Below are 21,301 nucleotides of genomic sequence, written 5' to 3'. Positions count from 1 at the left end.
AGGATAGGAACCAAATTCAAATCCATCTCAAGCAGGAATGGATTCCAGGCAGGAGATATAGGACTTCAAGACTTCTGCAATGTGGTAGTTCTTGTAAGGGAGCAGGGTTCTCCACTAGGAATTAGACAGGTGGAAACCAAGTGAAGAAGAGGCTCCTGGCCTACTGGCCAGGGGTCCAGAGTAAACCCTCAGAACACTGAGTGCATTTGCCTTCCACACAGAGGAAATATGGCAGAGAGAACGAAGGCCAAGGCTCCACTCAGAAGATCAATTGGGATTGCCTGGTCACACATTGATGGGAAGGCCTCAGTATAAGCCATTGCCAGACCAAGACTGCAACAGCTTCCAGACACTTGGATAGCCTACATTATTTCTAAACCCTACCTATAATAGGGATATGACTATAGATACCACATTCATTTGGTGCCCAGTGGTTCCATGACTCCCGAGGTCTGAGCCTGCCAGGGTTAGCTAGATGGGACTGGGACAGGCAAAGGCTCAGGCAGTTCATCCAGAGCTGCTCCCACAAACCACATGGCATCCAATGTCCCCTTGTCACAAAAACCAGCATAACTGATGGCTTGGTAATTTCAAGGTCACATGATAACGAGCCAAAAGGTAGAGATATTACGAATGCAGTAAAAATTTAGTCACATTATAGAAGCCAACTAAAAGAATCAAAATGATGTACATGATGCTGTGAAAGATGGCATGAACTGAAAAACATGAAAAAAAAAAGTTTAAACTATCAATATGCCATTTTAACTAAAAATTGCAAGGAATTTCTAATAATAATATTATACACAGAGATTGATATTGGTACTTCCCTATATTGAAAATTAAGTGCATCAATTGGGCAATGCAACTTGACTGTTACACAGAGCTTTAAAAGTTGTGTTTATACCCAGCAATTCTACTTTTAAGTATCCCTCATGAGGAAATAATCTGATAATCAGATACTTTTAAAACTACAAGACTCAAGGCGCCTGGGTGACTCAGTTGGTTAAGCATCAGACTTGTTTTTGGCTCAGGTCATGATTTCATCATTCGTGGGATGGAGCCCTGCATCGGGCTCTGTGCTGACAATGTGGAGCCTGCTTGGGAATCTCTCTATCCCTCTCTCTCTGCCCCTCCCCAACTCATGCTCGCTCTCTCTCTCTCTCCCTTCCTCTCAAAATAAATAAATAACCATTTTTAAAAAATACATAAAGTTACAAGGCTCACCACACTATTACTTGTAACACTAAAGAAAGTTGGAATTTCCTAAATATCCAAAAATAGGTAAATTACAGTATATATATTCCACGAAGCATTAAATAATCATTAAGCACATTGATTTTGAAGAATTGTAAATACTATATTCTTTGTTAACATACATCATAAAATTATTATATGGTACCTAATACCAATTACATTTGTGTATGAACACAAAGAATGTGTCCCTATGCTTTTGTTCATATACATTTCATATACACATATATTTGTATACATAAATATAAAACATATAGATGAAAAATATATTTATATAACACAGAAAAAGACTAAAAGGAAGTTGAACAAAACTTCATCAAAACACAATACTTGTTAAAAAGTTTTTATTTCAATTCCAGTTAGTTAACATACAGTGTAATATTAGTTTCAGGTGTACAATATAGTGATTCAACACTTCCATACAACACCCAGTGCTCATCACAAGTGCACTCTTAATCCCCATCACCTATTTTGCCCATCTCCCCCCCCCCACCGCCCCCCAGCTTCCCTTCTGCTAACAATCAGTTTGTTCTCTATAATTAAGAGCCTCTTTCTTGGTTTGCCTCTCTCTCTTTTTTCCCCCTTTGCTCATTTGTTTTAAAATATAGTGCTTTGGGTGATTTTTATTTTATTTACTTTGAACTAAGTTTCCTACAATGAACCTTTTTATATACTGCTTTTTATAGTCATAAAAATATAGCAAGTTATTCCTTTGTATTGGTCTGTTTTTCATTTTAGACAGAAAGACATACCTGGGATTTTGGAGCCATGTAGCTTTGTACTAGAGTCTTATTTTGCTCCTTATACCAGTTTTATGATCTTGGACAGCTTATTTATCTTCTCTGAGATGAATTTTCCTCATATGTAAAATAGAGACAATATCACCTCAAAGAGTTTTTTTTTTTTTTTTTTAAACGCTTATTTATTTTTGAGACAGAGGGAGACAGAGCATGAACAGAGGAGGGGCAGAGAGAGAGAGAGACATAGAATCTGAAACAGGCTCCAGGCTCTGAGCTATCAGCACAGAGCCCGATGCAGGGCTCGAACTCACGGACCGCGAGATCATGACCTGAGCCACCCAGGCGCCCCAAAGAGTTTTGACGATTAAATTAAAAAAAGAAAAATATAACATTTATCATGATACCTGAATTTATCAAGTTTAAATGGCACCTGTTATAATATCGTTCCCAGTAACCTTGCCCCCACAACTCTACTATTCTACCACATACACTTTCCAAACACATGCATCCAATCTTCAGAGAACAGGTTTATAATGATGTTCAATTAGCACCCTATACCCGGCAGTATACTGCCTCCAGGGTTATGAGAGACTCAACTCTAGGGTAAGAAAAGAAATCTATTTACAACAACATTGTATATACAATTAAGTCCCAGCAGCTTCCCTGGCAATTCATTCTAGCCCCATAATTACCTCCTTCCATATCTGAGGAGCTTTAAGATCACTGCTACAGTAGTCTGCTCTTATCCACAGGGGATATGTTCCAAACCCCTCAGAGAATGACTGAAACTGTGGATAATACCAAGTATTGTATAGACTATGTTTTTTCCTGTACATACATACCTATGAGGAACTTTAATTTATAAAGTAAGCACTGTAAGAGATTAGCAACAATAAATAACAATAAAATAGAACAAGTACAACAATATATTATAATAAAAGTTATATGATATGGTCTCTCTTTCTTTTTTGAAATATCTTACTGGACCATAGTCAGTTACCTTCCTCCTTGAGATAATGGGAGAGAGGGGAGAGGGAGAGAAGGAGGGAGGATAAGAGGGACAGAGGGAGAGAAGAAGGTGAAGGAGAAGGAGGAGGAGAAGAAGAAGAAGGAGGAGAAGAAGAGGAGGAGTAGAAGAAAGAGAAGGAGGAGGAGGGGAAGGAGGAGGTTTGAGAAGGAAAGGAAGAAAGGAAGAGAAACAGAGAAACACAAAGAGAGAAAGACAAAGAGGGAAAATTTAACGTATAGAAAGATAAAAAGAAAAAATAATAAGATTTTATTAGGTGACAGAGCTTTTTAAATACTGACATAAATACTTGGGAAAGTTACGGATTTTTCTTAATTTGGAGTAGAAGTAGGAGATGGGGAGAAAGTTTGGAGACAGATTTTCATCTTCCTAAATTGATGGCTAAAGTGAGGTCCATTGATTCCATAGATCCTATTTATTTGATTATTCTTCTTTAATCCTCCTCTTTGAAGACTGTGTGCAAAAAATAAATAAATAAATAAATAAATAACCTAAGTGATGGGGACATTTTTGGATTTCTGAGATGTTTCTACCTGAGGTCAATATGAAAGAAAGAAAAATATGCTATTCTATGCAACAAGTGCCATTTGCCAAACCCTCATTGACTCTCTCAATATTCATTGAGAATCTACTGTGTTCCATGCTCTGTTTTATGGTTGGGAATATAGCAGTGAATAAGAGCTGCAAGTCCTTGATCTCAGGACTGCATATTTTAAACAGTCTTAAAACCAGGATAATGAAGTCACATTTGCAATATACATTACCAAAATAAAATGACTAGAAATTCTCAGTATGCCTTATGCCCTGAAAATAAATAAAGGGATGAATGGATGGATAATAGATCAATGAACAGATGGATACAATCAATCCTAATTATTTGCAAATTCTGTACTTCCAAATTTTCCTGTTCATTAAAATTTGTCACGTCAAGATCAATATTCATGGACATGCTGGAAGCAGCAAAAAAATGGAGTCACCTGACATACATGTCAGCTGAATAAGGCACTGTTCTACCTTCTTGCTTTAGTTTTCATACTATAGACAGATCTTTTTGCATTCCACTTTGTGGCATAGTTTTTACATTTTTATGCTTTTCAGTTGATGGTGTCACTGTTTTAAATAGCCCACAAGCATAGTGGTTAAGTGCTGTCTATGATGTCTAAGTGCAAGAAGGCTGTGATGTACTTTACGAAGAAAATACTTGTGTTAGACAAGCTTCATTCAGGTATGAGTTATAGCACTGCTGGCTGTGAGTTCAATGTCAATGAATCAACAATACATATTAAATAAGATGTCTTTAAACAGAAACACACATTGAAACAAGGTATGTAATAATGAGTTGGCGAACATGGAATCCAACCCTGCATTTATCCTAGGAGCAGTGGTTCAGCATTCACTAATTCAATGTTCACAGCAACTAGATAGAACATAACTACCATGTATGATGAGAATGGATGATAGATAGATAGACAGACAGACAGGTGGATGAATGGCTCTTAGGAGCATGGGAGAGAGATCGTGTACAATGGGATAAAGATACATGGTGTTTGTTCTTTGGTGATATGTCTTGCTTCTGAAATAGACAGAAGTTTGCCTTGAATTCTGTTCGAGCAATCAGGTCCAGTTAGGAGACTGGGCATTCTGAAGGGACATTCTAAAAAAGAAGGTCTAATCCCTAAATTTCTCCATGTGTGCCAGCTGTTGGCCTTTCCTGCCTGCCCCATCAGAAAGGAATATTTTCCCAGGCATGTGTTTGATTTCAACACTCAATTATTTTCTTCAACCTCACCCACATGCTAGTACATGTCCAATAAAGTGTTGAATTTTTTTCTCTTTAACTGTAAACAGTACAAATCCAACTCCCACATAAACAGTATCTGCTGCAAAATCATGTAGCACCCACATATTTGTTTAATGAAACAAGACCTGAATGGAAAAGTTACAATCTCATTTAAAGTTTAGACGCCTGGGGACAGTTCTGATAATGTTTAGATGTGGATAATTGTGGGAAACAGAAGAAATGAAAGGTAAATATTGGCAGTGGCTGAAAGAAAAGGAAAAAGCTGTATTCGGATTTGTGAGCAACCCTAATAAATGGCATGATGGAAAAGACCATGGATCTCATGAGTATTTGATGGTAGGTATACATTCCCCTCAAATGCCAGGAGACTTCTGATTTCCACAAGGATAACTAACGTATGAAAGGAATACAAAGTATTTATTATTGTAGAGCATTCACCAATAGCCTGGAATTTACAAAATTTAACTGGAAGCCCTACTAAGAGTCTAAGGACTTCTAGGTGGATAAAGAACATTCTAATAAATCTTGATATTGATAGCTGGATAATGCCATGAGGTAAAAACAAGAGAAGAAAGATGCTTTGGAAATGCTCATTCCCAGGGAAAGCAATACCACATTCTACAAACTTAGAGTCACTGAGAATCCAACACTTGGAAAATGAATGAAATAGAAAGACTAATCACAAGGGTCTCCTTTTGGTTGTTTTGTTTTTCAAGATTAAAAAAAACAGAAATTATGTAATTGGGCCTAAATGTTTATGTAGCTTAGAAGTGACTTATTGCAACATTTTGACTAGTGTTTATAAAAAATCGTTCAATTTATTTACTTTCGTTGAAGGATCCAAAAAATTTGAAATTTAACTTCTTAGATGTATCTTATGATCAGATTTGGTTTTAGCTAAAATTACACGTTTTTATTATTCCTGTTTTTGCATCTGGTGTGTGTATATCTGACTAACACTGATGTTTTTCCTCTCAGAAAAGGCCCTCTAAATATTCCCTCGAGTTTAAATTCTCTGTGACCAGGAAGAACATCAAAGAAAAGTCACAAATGGGGTGGGGAAGTGGGGGGAAGAGGCAGGGGGTTAGGGACCCATAAGTGAGGCTAGAAAACGCAAAGATCTAAGAGAAATAGATCAACAGAGATCAGAGATTTGAAAAGTCAGTCTCAGGGATATTAGCCATGCTGCTTGGTTAAGTTGGGCAAACTACAGGCTCTGAACTAATCAAGCACCTCCCCTGTTCTGTTCCTGACTATGGCTGTAACAACCTGCCCCACCCCTAGTGACATTATGGTGCTAACAAAACCAATATGCCCAACTCTTGTACAGGTGGACCCTTTACTTTCACTCTGTTTCACAGCCAAAAACCTCCTTACTCTCTCCAGTATATCACTATCATCCCTGTGCACACCTTATCAAAGTCTTTATCACTCTACAGTTTAATTATAGGATGTAGTAGCTCAGAATATGAGTTCTGGAGTCAGACTTCCTGTTCAGGTCCTTCCTTCACTGCTTTATACCACTGTGGCCTTGGACAAGTTACTTTTCTCATCCATAAAAGTTGGTTTATGAACAGATTTCTTTCTCTCTCTCTCTCTCTCTCTTTTTTTTTTTTTTTTTTTTTTTTAGCTGATCATTATTTGTAACCCTACTTATATCTGGAGAATCTTTCCCTTTAGGAATCCTGATGCAGGGCAGAGACAGCTTCTGTATGGAAACTGGCAATGTGGGACATTCATCATCCCAGGCTACCTTGCAACTAATGTAGTCACATGGTCAAACCTAGCCAATCAGACTCATCTACTCAAGACTTTGATTCAAAGAAGCAGGGACGGCAGAGAATCATTCCAAGGCTGGGTGCCACTTTCTCAGGCAGCAGAGGCAAAAGGACCAGTGGGGACATCAGAGTTGTCAAAATCAGCAGCTCAAGTTGGGGCATCTGGAGTTTAGTGGTGTCAGTTCCGAGACGTAATTTTGACTGAGGTAAAAAGTAGTTGCTTAACAGAAATATATTAAGACTAGAAGGAAAACAGAAATAGGGCAAGAGAAACAGAAGTGATCAAATCAGGCCTCTATTTTAAAACTTTTAAAAAGTTCTATCCTATAGAATAATATGCAAATTGTTAGCTTGACCATAAATTTTGTCAGAATTTGGTCAAGCAAAACTTTCTAACAGAAATCCTGGGACTAGATCCGTACAGCTTAGTCACAAACCACAACAGACTCCTCTCCAGGTTGCAAACATTATCATTCACATTCGCACCTTTGCTACCTACTTCTACTTACTCTTAATAGCCCTTCTCAAAAATACCATCCTTTTCTAACTCCTTTACCAAGGTAGAATTAATTGCTCCCTTCCTCAGTATTCCCCTAGTCCTCTATAAGTGCCTAATGAAAGCATTTACAATAAATTGGGATTTGCATGCCTGCCCCAGAGCAAATTAGTTTTCAAATTTTCTTATTCCTAGAAGCTAGCACATTGCCAGTCAGTTGATAGGTACTCAACGAATAACTAAGTCTAAGTATGAAGGGCAAAAATCTAGTTTGGAAAGAAACCAACAAGAAAAAAATCTTTAATAATTAGGCATACTTTGGTCGTAGTCAGGAAATACATTTGTGTCTAGAAGGTCTATATAGAAAAAGCAAACAATTGTGATTTTTTTTTGCACAGAGCTTGCTGGTGGGGGAACCGCATAAATTCAGGCATCTAACTAGAAGCAGAATTAAGTGAACAGATCCTGACATTCCAATAAACATTCTTCTCCAACAAACACATGATCAATGCTCCTCAGGCCAAAAAGAAGTATGTTAAGACAGGAGGCAAGTCTAAGTGAAATTTAAGACATGCTTATTTGTTTTACTTTTCTACTTTAGTTTGTAAGCATGGGAATTTTTTGTGGAGGAGTTCTAAAGATATTTGGGAATACATAATGCAAACTAGGATGTAGGGCAGTTGAAAAAGAAAGACCCTAGTATGTATGGGTGAAGCCAGCATCCATGTAGAAACTCTTGTCCAAAGCACTCATTGCCTTCAAGTCTTCAAATCCATAGACTTCTCCATTTCTCTATTCATTAAGACCCTGGTGTCCTTACTTCCTTCCTTACCCACATCAAAATCATTGATCTATCATTAAAATTACTCCTTGGCAAATGCCTGCAAATCCCCCGCCCCTTCAATAACCCCTGACTAGCAAAATCCCAACTCTGCTAACTCTGACATTTTAGCAGAACTCACTCTTAACCTACCACCCTTCCCACCTTCTCAGAGGGGCTGCTCCATCATTAATCCCTCTCATCCTCAAACACCTCCTCTTTCCTTCTGATTCCTATCAGTACTCAAAGATGCTCTAGTATCTCCCATCTTCTAAAAAGTCCCCCCTTGACCTATAACCCTCACCAGAGACCACACCCCTCTCTGCTTCTTTTCACAGCCTATCTTTCCCTAAAACGTTTTCTATACATTCTATATCCACTTCCCTACTGCCCATTTACTATAATCTAAATGCTGCCTCTACTTCCAAAGTTATTCTTACTAAATCTACCAACGACCTCTAAATTATTAGGTTCTCATCTTACTAAACTGCCAACCACATTCAACCAAAATGACCTCCCTCTTCTTGTTGAAATGGTCTCTTTGATCCCTTCTAGGACACCATATTATCTTAAACATTTTCTTATTTCTCTTACTTGTACCTTCTTAGGCTTATTAAACAACAAGACCTCCTCTATGTGACCTTTAGATTTTAGAGTTCTTCAGCTCTCCATCCTGGAGCTTCTTCCTTTCTTGGTATATGCTATTTATCAGTAAAATAAATATACATTCACATGGCTTTAAGTGCCATCTATGTACCAATTAATTTTCAATTTGCATCTCTAAACAAAGACCCTTTTATCTAATGAATTCTTTAACATCACCACTGTAAAGTCTCAAATATATTTCAAACATAACATATTAAAATTACATTTTGATTTCTGCCTCCAATTTGTTTCAACTCCAGCCTTCCCTATTTCAGCAAATGGCATCTTTTCCACACACTTAATTGCAGTAGCCAAAAATCTGGAAGTCACACTTGTCACTTCTTTCTTTCTCATCCCCTCCTGCAAGGCATTTCCAAGTCCTATCTGCTTTACCTGAATCCACTAACTCCAGTCCATCTTCATGCTATCCCTGGAGTCCAAGCTACTATGATCTTGTCTTGGGCTAAAGCAGTAATATTCCACTTCCCATTCTTGCCTCCTCCTCCAACTGATTTTCCACACAACAGCCAAAGTGGTATTGTCTACTTAAATTCGATTGTATAATTCCCTTGCTTAAATTCTTGCAATGGCTTATTATCCCTGTTAGGATAAATCCAAAGTCCTTAAAAAAGACCACACACCTTGCATGATCTGGCCACTCCCAGTCCCCAGTAGCTCTGGCCTTAGCCCATCACCCTTACTCCCACATCCATGTCATGCACACCACACTCCAGCCACACTAGTCACCTTTTCCTTCCTCACACGCTCCCAGTTCTTCCCCCCTCCAGGACCTTCATCCTTGTGCTTCCATCTGGCTGGAACAATCTTCTCTCCAACTCACTTCTCAGCTAATTGCTACTTGTACTTCAAATCATCTTCATGTCATTCTCAGAAAGACAAACTAACTTCCCAAACTAACATCAATTATAATTATCTTCAAAGACTGTACTTTAATTTTCCACTGAAGTTCTTACAACAAATTGAAATTATATAATTTTTCATTTGACTAGCGTCTTTTTCTCAAGTAGATCATAAGTTCTCTGAGGACAGAAATCTGTTCACTTTGTTCACTGCTATGTTCTCAGCATGTATATCTGGCCCACTGATAAGCATTTGTTGATGGATGGGAAATGATCATTTTTTATAAAGCTGCATTTGGCTGTCCCCATCTGAATTAGGAGGGTAGGAAGTTGTTGATGTCCAAAGAGGGCAAAAATGACTACACAACATTAAGTCACAGAAGGACAACACACAGAGCAAGGGGTATGGCCAAGATACTGTGGAATAAAATCCCAGCTCGTTCTCTGAATGACTGGCTTAGAAACAAGGGGTCAAAATGTAAGATTAAAGCTGATTAAAGTTACACATTCTATTATATGGAATTGCAACTATTCATTTAATTTCTGCATCTCTTGCCTCTCTTCCTATTGTTCATGAACTTAAAGATTCTATTAAACCACCAGACTTAAAGCTTTAAGTGAATGTACAAAAGTACATAGTTTTGCACAGTTTGCACAAAAGTATTAGGTTTACTGCCTCATTTCGCTGAGCTGTACGCTGGTTCCTCTGTCCAGGGGTGCAAACTGTAACATTTTGCATTTGATTTTATGACTCATCTTGTTACAGACATAAAATAATGAGGCTGAAAGAGATGCTACATGGATGGGCGGGGGGGGGGGGGGGGGGGGGAGTGGGTGGGAGAAACCAAGAGCTCTGAATAACATTCTTGTAGACTCTCCAATAAAATGAAATAATAAACAAATCTCATACCACTCTTGGTCCAGTCTAGATCTAGTGATTAAAATGTTATATTCCAGAAATACTGTCAATGATCATGGGAATTACATGAATCAATAATCAAAAGAGTGTTCAACCCACCATTGCTTCCCCCAAAGACTAGAGGTCAGAACCTAAAAATCATAAAATGTTTATTTCATTTTCTTCTTTTGTTTCCAGAAATTTTCTCATTCTGAAGTTTAAACACTGTTAAATGTTCCTCCTTTAGCCTCATTGGGTCTTTCCTAACTAAGCATAATTTTCTCATCTTCTGCAGAATACTCAAACCAAATAAATTAAGAATGAAGTGGATATTAATTCCTTAGCCACACTGGTGACTAAATCTAAATTTATATTATAGCCTTCAAAATACACCTTAAATATACTGTCTTTCTTGCTAAATGGGAGGTCAAATACCATTCCATTCAAGCACCTAGCTTAACAAGATTTGGCTCTTTTTCTAAAGGGTAATAAAACTTAAATCAATCAGCATATTCAATATAAGATTTGGTAATGAGGGTTGTTAAGCAAGAAAAATTGAGTTTCAAATTTTGCTATTCTTAAAGCTTTCTGGATCTTTAACGATTTGAGGTTTTGCTTTGCCTTTGGTCATTTGTGAATGTTAATCATAGTCATAAAGTATAGTCATAAGATAGCAGGTACAGGAGATTAAACGGATTTTTCACTAATCTCAAGTCATGAAATGAAAGATGGTTTCTTGAGCAAAGCACCAGTAGGTATTTCATTGGCATTTCCTTTTTTCTCCTAAAGATCGATTATACAAAAATTACCATCAATTAAAAATTCTGCTAAATTAAGACCTTTGTGTTTTAAGAACAAACAAAATGTTCCTGGGTAAAATCCTGTAGAGCTAGGGAACTTCTAATACAGTAATCTTTTGCTGCCTTAGAACCAGTGCAAGAGCTCACAAGCAGTTTCTTCTCTTAGAATTCAGTAGCAAAGATGTAGTTGTTAGAAGAGTGGGCTTCAGATTCAGAAAATAACAAAAGCTATTTTTTCCCTTTTCTTCTTTTTTTTTAAAATATAATTTATTGTCAAATTGGCTAACATACAGTGTGAAAGTGTACTCTTGGTTTTGGGGGTAGATTCCCGTGGATCATTACATATAATACCCAGTGTTCATCCCAACAAGTGCTCTCCTCGATGCCCATCCCAAATTTTCCCCTCTCCTCCAACCCCCATCCACCCTGTTTGTTCTCTGTATTTAAGAGTCTCTTATGGTTTGTCTCCCTCCCTCTCTGTTTGTAACCATTTTTTCCCCTTCCTTTCCCTCATGGTCTTCAATAACAGAAGCTATTTGCTCAGACCACCACGATGTCTGTTTACTGAGTCAAGGAGCCTCTGTGAAGTATTTTACCATAATCATTTTAATATTGTAATAAATGAATATGCAGCTTGAGAAACCACACATTTTCACAATTAAGCCCAAATAAACCTGGACCCAAATAAACATCATACATATTTCCTTGTACCCGGTCTACTTCCCCAATTTAGGCCACAAAAACCTTATCTGAAAGGCTTATTTTCGTTCTTGGAGTGGAGTGCATGAGAATGAGTGATTTTTTAAATCAGCAGAAGTGATGCAAAAAATAAAAATAAATTTAAAAGGAGACAGGCTATGGAAAGTAAAGTAAGCAACAGGAAAAATAATGACCATTTGAATTGGGCTTACTTTTGGGCCCAAATAACCTCCTATGCTCTGACAGACACAGACCAGCCATCTGAGAGCACAGTCGGGGAGGAGTCTGCTTTCCAAAGATCTTTGTGAAATGGATCTGCACTGCCTCACTGGTGACATTGCTCAACTTTTCACCTTGGAAGACCCAAGGAAGCTATTGCCAAAGAGCCTCCCTGTGCTTTCTCCTCACATGGCAGACCCTGAAGCATTCTAGATCAGCTTTCAAGAGGCTCCTGAGAAGCTGAGGTCCAGTGATTCTCTCCATTCCTCTTGGCGTATGTCTGGGCTGTCAGGGAGTCAGAGCCACAGGAGCAAAATCTTGAGCCCTTAAACAACTACTCCATCTTTCCCAGCACTCAGGACCCAGTCAGAATCAGAACTGGCCTCTCATTTTAATATGATGAAATCACAGACTAGAAAGGATGTGTTACTTAAGCAATGTCACACTGCCAGTGGGGTCTTATATGGGGAGATGAAATGACAACTTGACCCTGGCCATCTCTTCTCCCTTTTCTTCTCCACAGCCATCCCCCCAACCAAACTGGACGGCTGGAAGAAAGGCTGGCTCACGCAGCCTTGTATTTTGCTAGTTTATTTGTCTAAAACTTTTGTTGATATGACGTGAGTTGAGAAGGAGAAGAGCCGAGGAGGAAAGGCAACAGTCTGCAACATGTAAAATTTTATAGAAGTCACTTCTCCTTGTAAGATGGTCCAGCCACCAGCTCTCTGTTTCTCCATGTTTCCCAACCATTTTGGCAGAGTGTCATCTCTCCAGCCTCTAGAGTTACATATGGTGTAAGATCTCACTGTGTAAACTGACAGCGGAGCCACTCCAAGTTCTCCCCCATAGGAAGGGACTGGTAGGATCCCCCGTGTCAGAAAAACAGAAAGAATTTGTGTTGCAAGTAGCAAAGTTTTCACCAGGAACAAAAGGTTCCTCTTTCTAAGTAAGGGTCCCTAATCATTTTGTGCATAAACCCCTTCGCAGTCAGGTAAAGTCTATGATGCCTTCTCACAACAACGTTTTTTTAAAGCAAAAGAGAAAAACCCCACACACACACCAAAAAAAAACCCAAAAAGAATACAAAGAAAACCAGTTACAGTTAAATACTAATATCAAAATGTTAAAAAAAAATTATTGATATAACAACATAGTCTTTATTAATGTATGAAATAGCAAGATCCATTTGCAGGTCTAATTATCATATTTTCAAAGTACTGTTGAATGTAAACAATATCTTATAGGATATAGGAAACAAACGCAATGTGATACAAAAATAGGTGTAGTTTCTATTCACGACTAAGTCACAGGTACCTTGAATACCACTGTAACTTGCTGCCCATATTCCTGATGAAGGAAAATGCTAAACTTCATTAGAATTTAGGGAAAATAAGGTTGTACTCTCTTTTTAATCCAAGTCCACAGACTTTCTGAATTCTATTCATGGACCCCAGGTGAAGAGCCCCTGCTCTAAAGAATCATTATGACTTACTGATGGCCATTTGCACTGCCTAATGAGTACATATCATGTACACTTGAGCATACTCAGTTTAACATTTCTTAATGTCATTACCTTTAAATTGAAGGTTATCCAGGAGCCAGTAGGAATTAGATTACTCTGCCATCACTTTCACTAGACCAATAGCTAATATATTCTCATTAGCTCAATTAGCTCAGAAGCATTATTTCCCAGAGTGAGATCATTGCACCAGCAAATATTGATTATTCACGTGGATTATAGCAGGTCTTAGGTGCAAGTCTGTCTGTCTCTGGGGTTGTAGATTCAGGCCAACATCGCAGTTGAGAATGTGGTGGTGAAGCACTGATTAAATGAGTTTAGGGGTCTCCATTTATCCTAGGGAAGTAAAGAAGGATCCCCTACACAGGAAGTGGGGACCATCCGTTGCCTGCCTCCATTTCAAGGAATTAGACAAAACCACAATACTGACAGAATTTCAACTTGGTTCATGAAATTCACCTTGCCTTCTTTGTGTTTACTAATATTCTTATCCCATTCTGTTATTCCTGTCTCTAAGCTTCAGTAGATAATAAATGCGTTCTTCACTAAACACGATCTCTAAATCATTCTCTCTTTTTTATCTCTGCATGTTAGTTTCTGCTACATGACTAAATTATAAGTCATGCATAAGGCAGAATACACACTTTACTTGCCAAAGCACTGAGCATAGCACTGGCACATTATAGAAATTTTTATACATGCTTGCCTGTTGACCAGAAGTAAATGAAAAATATTGGAAAAAAAAACAGAAGCAAATGTATTAATTTCTTTGCTGACCACTCTTTGTTTTCATGGGTGTTGTGCTTCCGAAAAGAAGTAAATAAATACATCAGACACATCACAGGGAATTGGTGCATTGGGATGGTTTAGATAATAGTTGCCAAGGATGGATACCATTTTCTTCGGGGAAGCCATAGTAAAAATGTTATTTAGAATGTATGCATGTGACTTGGCAACAGCAGCATTGCTAACGCCTAGTGTTCAATTACTCATTCATCATCCATTTATTAAACAAACCATGTAATGAGGGCTCACTGGGTATAAAAGAGGAAGAAAACTTGGTGCGGGCCTTTTAAAAACCAAAGCTTGAAAAGCTCACAATAATCCCATAAGATTTCCTCCATTCCTTCCTTCACTCCTACCCAAATTAGACGTGGAATCAATGAAACTTCTTCCTGTCATTGTCTCCCATTTCAGTTATGTGTTATTGTGTAACATAACCTTCTTCTCCAAATCATGTTGCTGCCAAATGAATCTTAATTAAATAATTATAACATGACTTAATAGTAAATAGATGATAACTCAAATGTTCAACATTAAGGAAATGGTTGAGAAAAAAAGGATTTCTACAAAATATGGTACAACCAATTAAAAACTATTCGTGAAGAGTTTTAATAATGTGGGGCATTAGTGTTGTTATGGTAGGTACAAAAACTGAAAATAAGTTGTATACACATTGTAATCCCAACCATATAAACACACACAAAGAAATACAACTGGACAGAAACAGCAAAATATTAACCATTGAGTATGACTATTAGTGACTATAGAAATTTTTGAAATGTAGACATTTATAAAGAATGAGAATGTACAACTCTTATACATCTTTAGGTCCACTATTTCCTTTTATCAACCCAAAAAGAATTCCCAAACTACAAATCTGATTTTGCAAATCATAATCCTGGCTCATAATCCTTTAGTGCCTTCCTATGACTTAGTGAACAGAGGCCCATTCACTTAGACTAGACTAGTCTTCAAAGGCCTCTACAAGCTGATGCCCCTCCTTTGCAGCAGTTTCTTTCACTACTTCTTTACAGATGATATTTCATATTCTGGAATGTCACCCCCAAGCTCTCCAGTCTGAACTTTTGCTCAGGCTGTTGCTTCTCTTCAGAGCTAGATTAGGGAGAGGGCCAGATGGCAACTATTCCAGTAGTGCTCAAGAATGTAGCGAAATGGAGCAAACTGTGTTTACTAGGACTCCATTCAGAAACAGCACTGTAGGTGTTAAGAAGGAATAATTTAATAAAGCCACTTGGGCTTGGGGAGGATTGGCAGGGGTAAGTGTGAATAACCACAGATGGCAGGTGGCTATACTGCCTTCCAGAGGGAGTGGATCCAGGTAACCACAGAGCTTTTCCCCTCCTAAATAGGGTATACAAGCTGGGGACCAGAACTAAATCACTTGAGGCAGTAGAGAAGAGGCTTCTGTGGGTCTTATTTTCCACTAAACAAATGTTGAACAGATATTTTTAAACCATCAGTTAGAAGGACTACCAAGCCATAAACCTGGTCATGAAGCTGACACCTTTGTTCTGCTTCTCCTGTAAGGCTCTCAGCTCCCTCCTGAGAGGGAGCTCTCCCTCTATTATCAACCTCTCCCACCCACCGCCATCTGAACACTGCCATTCTTGGAACCCTTCTTGCTCTTGGTTGACATGGCACTTCTCATTCCATTTGGTTTTAAGGATATTTGAGGATGTTCCTTACCTCCTTCATTAGATGAAAAACTTCTTATTTATTTTTAACTGCACTTAGCAGACTACTCAACACATATTAAACAAATGAATGACTGAATAAACTGTCAGGATGCTAAGCCTAGAAGACAGAGATTCATTAAGAATAAGAAGAGGTCCAAATATATTACAAAAGGTGATTCATTTGGACCACTATGACTTAGGACGTGTGAAAAAGGGCAGAGTTGCTAAAGATTCTACCTTGGTGTGGCCCTAAGCTAGAGAAATAAACCCCACAGCACCCAGGGCCCATCTCAGAGCACATTTCCGTGTCGCTATCTGACAGCTGACTATATATAAGCAGTCCTATATCTTTCGTGAGGAAATGTCATTGAAATGTGAATAATCTGAAGCTCCACTGAAATCCCCTTAGTAATTTCACCTAGATGAGCAGCTCTCCAGCCTGATGTCACATTGAGTTCTTTGGGTAGAGGTAGAGCTGGACAAACGCTCAGAACAGTGTGCTATAAATAGAAGACTGCCTCACACATTCTAATAACAATAACCACCACTGAACTATTTAGCCATCGCCTGCTATATTTCACACTCCTCGTATTTCCCGACTCATTTGCAAGAGTCAAGACTCTGCCGTGAATCACAACGGTGTTGCTGGGCTTAATCCACTCTTCCAGAATTAACCTCCAAACTCAGCAGAAAATCACAAGTCCCAGAGTAAGTAAACTGGATCTCACACAGGTAAACTGGCCCATCTATCTCCCTTTTCAATCTCCCCTGGGAAGCTGTTCCCAAACACATGCCAAGCCAGCTCTTATCACAATCTTTCCACAACAGCTACAGTGCTCTCTCTAGCCATGGCTGCCAAAACTCAGTGTTATCACTTCCTATAGCTTGTTTGATAGGAACGTCATTTGTATGGGCTCTGGGTATCCAGTTAGGCTGGGATATTCTTAAGGTCCTGGTCAGATCTTCCCTTCTCCTCTCCAACCAGAGCTCTGCAAGAATAACCGCATAAAAGACTTAAATACTAATTTATTGTGTCATTTGTTTTCAATTTTGTGAGGCTCCCACTAAAAATCCTACTTTTAAGGCAGTTCAGAAACAAAGAAAAAACAAAGTACCATCCAAAGAAGATGCTTGTAATACATTAGGTTACATGCTGCCTATTAACTACAATTTATACATATTAAGTTTGTTTTATCTGTGTCTAATATGTCAGTCTAACTTTCACAGTCCTGGTGAAAAATATCCAAATGGACTGTTTAGAGGGACTGGATGAAGTCAGTATTTTCAGGTCTGCTGAAGTGAATATTCTGCTAGCTAAAAATCTTCCTTCACTAAGCACCAGAAGTCAGCCTTTTATGAACCTAATTAGGTATTGGGATTGATAGGAGTTCTGAAGAAATTCACGGTTCTCATGCCTCTTTCCTACCACAACAAGCTGCCACGGAACTAGAAGCTGCTCTAACCACATTTATGTCTTTGAGTAAAGGCAGTGGGTTTCCCAGAAGCCCCAGAACTGGATGTTTGAATGTCCCTTACAATATCCTGAACACTGCAGTAAAAGAAGCAGGCTGCCTCTTGACTCATTTCATCCTCTTTGAGACATTTCCAGTTAAAAGCAATAATTTCTTGAGATATCATAGCAAAATAAACACCCAAATTCCTACCAGTTATAATTTTCATTTTGATATTTTATCTGTTTTTCATTATTGTAAAAGAAAGTAATTACAGATAAAGTTGAAGTCCCTCACCATTGGCCAGCCTACATCGCCTTCCCCAGAAGAACATAGTGTGATAAATTCCTAAGTTTCTTAAACTTCTGATAGTTTTTTAAACTTCACTTGAATAATATGGATTTGCTAATCCTCAACTATTTTTTGACCTAAAGAATGCAATTTCACATCATTCAACTTAACACATAGATATTTTGTGAGTATGGCTTTTATAATGTACATAAATGATACTGTACCATATATATCTCCCTGTAATTTGCTGTTTTCACTCAGCATTATGTTTTAAAGACCTCTAAATACATTTGGAGAGTTAGCACATTCACTTTAACAATTATATGGGATCTGGTATATAATGGTGCTGCTTTGAATTAGTTTGTTTGCTATTACAAAAAAAGGCCAACAGTAGGCCTCTGTGCCCATGCCATCCTTGAGTACAAGAGTGAAAGATTCTCAAAAACATAGAATAAAAAGTAGAATTGCCTGATTATAAAATGCATTTTCAATCAAACAAGAGATTGTCAATTATCTATCCCCAGTGATTATATCACTCAAACTTCCACCAGCAATAAATGAGAGTTCTTACACTCGCACACTCTCACCAACTTGACACTATCAGATTGTTTTAATTTTGCCAATGTGAGGGGTAGGAAATCATTTCTATCTGGTACTTTAACTTACTTTTGTTTTAATTACTAGTGGGATTGTGACAGCTCCAATTTCAGATAGTACTTCCTATCTTGAACTAAAATATACAATTTATACCCATTTATTTTCCTATGTCAGTAATTCTCAAGCTTCTGTCCTTGGAACCCCTTTATAATCTTTCAAAATTTGGGGGTGCCCAGAGAGCTTTTGTGCTTGTAAGTTCTAATATTAATACTTGCTATATTTGAAATTTTTACAGAGAATTACTTAAATATTTAGTAATAAGTATAAAAATAATAAACCAATTATACATTAACATATATAAAATATTTTATTAAAAATAACCACATTGCCTTAAAACAAAAAATTTAGTGAGCAGAGTGACATTATTTTGTATCTTGGCAAATAAGTTTAATGTCTCTGACTTAATAGAAGACAGCTGGATTCTCATACCTGCTTCCATACAATCTGTTGTGATATGTTGATTGGAGCGTAAGAAGGAAATCTGGGAAGTAGTTGGAAAAGGGACGAGATTTTTGATATCTTTTTCAGGTAACTGGAAATTTTTTTTTAATTTTATTTTTTATTTTTTAAAATTTACAACCAAATTAGTTAGCATATAGTGCAACAATGATTTCAGGAGTAGATTCCTTGGTGGCCCTTACCTATTTAGCCCACCCCCCCTCTCACAACCCATCTAGTAACCCTCAGTTTGTTCTCCATATTTATGAGTCTCTTCTGTTTTGTCCCCCTCCCTGATTTTATATTATTTTTGTTTCCCTTCCCTTATGTTCATCTGTTTTGTCTCTTAAAGTCCTCATATGAGTGAAGTCATATGATTTTTGTCTTTCTCTGACTGACTAATTTCACTTAGCCTAGTACCCAAAACTCAATTCATGATAGTGTCTTACAGGTTAGCTGCAATATGGAATCTGAAACAGTATCAATGACCATTTTGTCTTCTGCTACATTAAAATCCATTGATCTATCTTAACGCTTTAAATGGATCTTTGATCCATGAATGATTTTGTGACAGCATGCATTGGTTATCTAGAAAATACTAATTCACTAGGTTATCAGATCTTCTAAATGTTGACACATTTCATTATAGAATATCAAAAAGTCATATTAGTGATATTGCTACTAATCTTGTCAGAGGAATCTTTAAGGATTAGGAAGCTGTCAAGCTCATGATGGGAGATTTAACTTTTCCAAAATTCAAATTTCCACTTGAAAGCTTGAATTTTATCATTGGCAACACATGCTCAGGTTTCTGTGGATTGATAGGTTCATTTTGTTCATTTTTAAGAAAATGTGTACCAAATACCCAAGTCTGCATCACCATAGGTTATCATTCTTTCAAATTAAAATATCATCCTATGATAAAAAGTAGCCAATACAGTTTGCAACTAAAACAACTGTACAATCGCTTTTTCCTCAGAGCAATTGTTGTAACTGTATACACAGAAGAATTACTTTATGCATTCTTCCCATTCCATCACGCAGAATATTTAAAAAAAAATATATGGAATTTCAAACCTTGGATACACAAAGTTAATCATTTCTACTGTTTCATCAAGGAGATTTTTAAAAGAAGTTATTTATATATCCCATGAATGGTAGTAAAGAATACAATGACTATTAGTACAGTTTGGTACACTGCTTTATTTTTGGCTAAAGTGCCAGCAGTTTTACTACCATTGTTTTTGTACCACAAGTGCCCACACAGTTAATAGGCAAAAAAATAATTTAATGTTATCAAAAAAAAATAGTTTTGACCTCACACGTGCCCTGAAAGGATCTCAGGGAACCCAGAGATTCACAGATCACACTTTGAGAACCATTGTCCTATGCTGTATGCCCTTTGGGACCATTTGCCAGTTATCAAGTTATTGCCTCTCAATTCCAAATTTACCCCTCACTGACTGCTCTGTAAATGAAGATGAGCCCTGTGAATATTTTCCTCTGTCAGCAGGCATGATGTTAAGCTCTGTCAGCAGAAAGTGCTGGAGAGACACTGTGTGAGGAAGGGAGCTTCCTTCCTGATTTCAGATCCAGCATGCATGGCTTCTCCAACACCCAGACCCTGCAGCATAAACAGCTTCTCCAGCATCCAGATCCTATGTGCAGAAAGGCCAGCATCAGTCAGTGGCCGACAGCTTACCCCAGCACCCTCCTTGGGTGGTTTCACAGCAGAAAGTCTCCAGCAAGACACCTTCCGGTGAGGCTTTCCTTGGCATTCCAGAAGTTAGGCTTCTGTAACATTCCAAAGGACAGATTTTCAGCAAGTTATACCAGCAAGGTACCACAACAAATATCCAATGAGTCACAGCCATGCCCTCTAGCAAGATCTGGATCTCAGCCCTGGGGGCACTTTTCCTCTGATGCTCTAGCTAAGCTCCAGGTAGTTCATGCTCCTTATATGTGTTTTTTCTATATTCTCTAGCATTCTTTAGTTTTCTAATTCCTCAAAACTCCAAACTTCTTGCTATAGCTAATAACTCTTTATATGTAACTTTCCTTGTTCAAACAACTACATGGTGTATATCTTCATATTGGATCCTGACTGATATGGACCATATAGAACATAATTTTCCCATTTCTAAAATATCAACTTTGATAGTTATTATTAGAGATGTTCTCATCTGTAGAAAGAAACCCTAAACAATGAAACTTGGGTAATTTTAGAGAAGAAAATAGGAGATACAGGAAAATTTTTAAAAAGTCCATGGCATACAGTTTGAAATGGAGAGGATATGAATGAGGGTTAATGAATATGCCTTCAGGAAATTCAGGCAATTTGAGGGATCCAATCAGCCAGAAAGGGAGTTTATCTATTGGGGTGAACCATTTCATGTTTGCCTTGTGTATTAGTTTTCTATTGCTGCAATGT

At 37.8% G+C, this 21,301-nt stretch overlaps 1 long non-coding RNA gene across 2 annotated transcripts in view; it reads right to left on the bottom strand.

Annotated features, from left to right (window-relative positions):
* Positions 1 to 20,665, bottom strand: part of LOC109270727 (uncharacterized) — an 87,808-nt gene extending 67,143 nt beyond the window's left edge. For both annotated transcript variants that reach the window (XR_002081668.2, XR_002081669.2), the window contains exon 1: positions 20,573 to 20,665. This is a non-coding gene — a long non-coding RNA (uncharacterized LOC109270727). The remainder of the gene's footprint in view (positions 1 to 20,572) is intronic.
* Between the last annotated feature and the right edge of the window lie 636 nt (positions 20,666 to 21,301).

Source organism: Panthera pardus, unplaced genomic scaffold (genome assembly GCF_024362965.1).
Source record: "Panthera pardus isolate Hobbes unplaced genomic scaffold, ASM2436296v1 HiC_scaffold_10, whole genome shotgun sequence".
Taxonomy (NCBI): domain Eukaryota; kingdom Metazoa; phylum Chordata; class Mammalia; order Carnivora; family Felidae; genus Panthera; species Panthera pardus.
This window is presented reverse-complemented; position numbering and strand designations above follow the sequence as displayed.